Consider the following 2,920-nt stretch of genomic DNA (forward strand, 5'->3'; position numbering starts at 1 on the left):
GAGGAAGTAGTTGAGGGAGGCGTTTGCGCAAAAGCGATTGAGCGTCATTTGGATCTGGAGCGCGAGGTTGCACCGCCGCGTGTCGTGGAGGCCGCACACGCCCTCCCGCCCCGCCAGCGGCGCCAGCGCACGGCGCACCCGCTCGACGAGGCGGCGCGAGGCCTCAGCGGCGTCGCCCAGGAAGGTCCCGAGCACCTTGATGACGAGCAGGCGCCCGTCGGCGTGGTGGGGCGAGCCGCGAACCGCCGCCGGCAGGAAGGAGAGGTCGCCCGTCGGCGAGTAGACCTCCTGCTTCTTCCGGTTGGACGTGACGCCGCACAAGTCGTCGGTGGCGTCCACGCCCGCCGCAGCCGCAGCGCAGGCCGCCGTCGGCGAGACGTCCAGGCAGTAGGTGTCGTCCAAATACGCGAGGCAAATCGAGTCCGGGCTGCGCGCCTGCATCTCGAGAAGCGCCTGGTGGTACCCAAAGGACCACAGCAGCGGCCCGAGCGGGTCGCCCTGCTGGCAACCCTCGCGCGACGCGTAGACCTCGCCCGAGCTGTCGCACGCCTCCACCTTGCCGTGCCCGCCGAGCAGCCAGAGGCGCGGGTCGACCGCCTCGGCGTCGTCGGCGTCGACCGACTGGTAGTAAAAGCGCGCCACCGGGATGAGCGAGGGGAAGAAGGTGCGAAGGCCGCGAAAGATGGCGCCGCGCGTGATCGAGTTGAAGCCGTTGACCTTGTCGTCGGAGAAGATGGCGCCCTCGGGGAAGCGCTGCACGAAGACGCGGCAGATGGCGATGAGAATCTCAGCGCCGCCCGGCGTCCCGCAGCCGAGCTGCAGCGGCGTATTGCAGCTCCTCTCGCGCGCCTCCTCCTCCGTCGCGAGGCCGTTGTACTCGCGCGCGCGCCACAGGTCCTCCCACGTCGGCGCGGTCCCCGTCAGCCGCTCGCCGACCTCGTCCTTAATCTGCTCCATGATGCACCTCCCGACAAGGCGGCGGAGAGCCGAGCCGATGCCGATCGGCCTGGTTCCGCCGTCCGGCTTGCGCAGCCCCACGAGGAAGCAGTCGCCGAGGAGGGGGCGCAGGCTCTCGTGGATCCGGCCCGCCGCCATCTTGAAGAAGAGGCGAAAGAGGACGTCCCTGGCGCGCTTCGACGAGTGGTATAGCCGCCCGAGCTCCTCGTACGAGAGCGCGTCGCCCGAGAACATGGCGCGCTCTTTGGGCACCCGCGCCATCACCTTGTGAAAGGCGGAAGCCTCGAGAACAAAGGGCGCGGCGCGCCCCTCGTCGCGCATGTAGTCCGGCTCGGCAACGTGCCGCTTCGCCTTCTCGGCCGCAAGCGCCTCGTCCGACACCTCCGGCGAGCCGCCCTGGCGCAGCTGGCGCAGCCGCAGCGTGTCCGCCACGTCCTGGGGGTGCAGCGCCCGCACATCGTCTCGGGGCTTAGCCTTGGTCATGTCACGCAGCGGCGAGGCAGAGAAGAGGCCGTAGCCCTTGGAGTAGTGACCCGCGCAGCAGAGGCGCAGCACGCAGTGGATGCGCTTCTCCACGTCCTCCGCCTGCCCCGCCTCCTCCGCCTCCGCCTCGACGCGCTCCCGCTCCGCCTCGCGCGCCGCAGGAGACGCCGCATCGCGCCACGTCGGCGGGACCGCCATCTTGGGACCGACCACGAGGCCCTTGCCGCCCGCCCAGTACCGGACCTCGTACGCCAAGGCGTCGTCCTCGTCCTGGACAGCCAGCACCTCGGCGAGGGCGCCGTCGTGGAGCACGTAGTCGCCGACGCCCGCCCAGCCCTCCGACCCGCTGGCCCGGCCTGCCGCCGCCTCCGCCGTGGCCCCAGCCGCGGCCTCCGCCGCTGCGCGCGCCGCGCTCGCAGCCGCCCTCGCCGTCGCCGCCTCCTCGGCGTCCACCACGAGATCGCCGACCAGCTCGCGCAGACGACCCCGAGCGGCGAGGCGAATCCGCCCGCGAACCTCCGTCGGAGACACCTGCACGGACGACCCGAGCCGACACGTGGTCACCGCCTTAAAGAGGACCGTTGCCGTGAGGGCCCGGCGACCAAACTCCCCGTCGACGTCATCGCTCAAACGCTCGAGCAGGTGGAGCAGGACGCGGTTGTACTCGCGCTCGGTGCTAGGGGGGCAGTGGCGCGCGAGGACGAGGTCGAGCTCGTGGATCCACTTCGAGTCGAAGTCGTCCGTCCAGGACAGGTCCCCGAGCGCGACCTCATCCTCGCGCACCGGCTGGCTGTGCTCGCCGGCGTGCCGAGCCGGACCACCAAACAAGCGCTCGCCCGGCCGCTCGCGCCTCGCGTCGGTCTCGGCCTGCCGCCGCTCCTGCGCCTCCCGCGCGGCCGCCTTAGTGCGCCTGCGCTCCTCCTGCGCCGCCGCACGTGCCGCCCGCTCAGCGGCGCCAGGCCCGGCCGCCCCGCCCGCCCGCGCCGCACTCCCTGCGCACGTGCGGTACCAGTGTGCGGGCGAGCCGAACGGGATGGCGGCGAGGATGCGGTTCGCGTAGTCGCGCTTCCAGGTGGCCGACGCCTCCGCCTGCGCGGCCACGTAGCTCGTGTGCCTCAGGTCCCTGCAGCCCGAGATGTGTTGCAGCAGTCCGCCCTGGCCTAGGATGCAGTGGGCGTCCCCACACACGGGGCAGCGCGCCACGCCCAGCCCGAGGAGCTCCTGCTCGGTGAGGTCGGCGTGCGAAGACGCCTCCTTGCACACGTGCGTCGCGAAGGCGCGGAAGGCGCCGATCTCGCTAGCCGGGCCAAAGATGCCCGGGCGGCTAGACCCCGGACGGCACAAGCCAGGACTGAGGGGCGCCGGCCACCGAACCGTGCACCCACGGCCCCATTGTCGGCGCCTAGCCCCCCCAAGCCGCCCCCCCAATGGCTTGGAGGCCTCCGCGGCCGCCGTTTGCCGCCACCGCTACGGTTTCCGG

The sequence above is a fragment of the Emiliania huxleyi genome, assembly GCF_000372725.1.
Source record: "Emiliania huxleyi CCMP1516 unplaced genomic scaffold EMIHUscaffold_573, whole genome shotgun sequence".
NCBI classification, from domain to species: domain Eukaryota; phylum Haptophyta; order Isochrysidales; family Noelaerhabdaceae; genus Emiliania; species Emiliania huxleyi.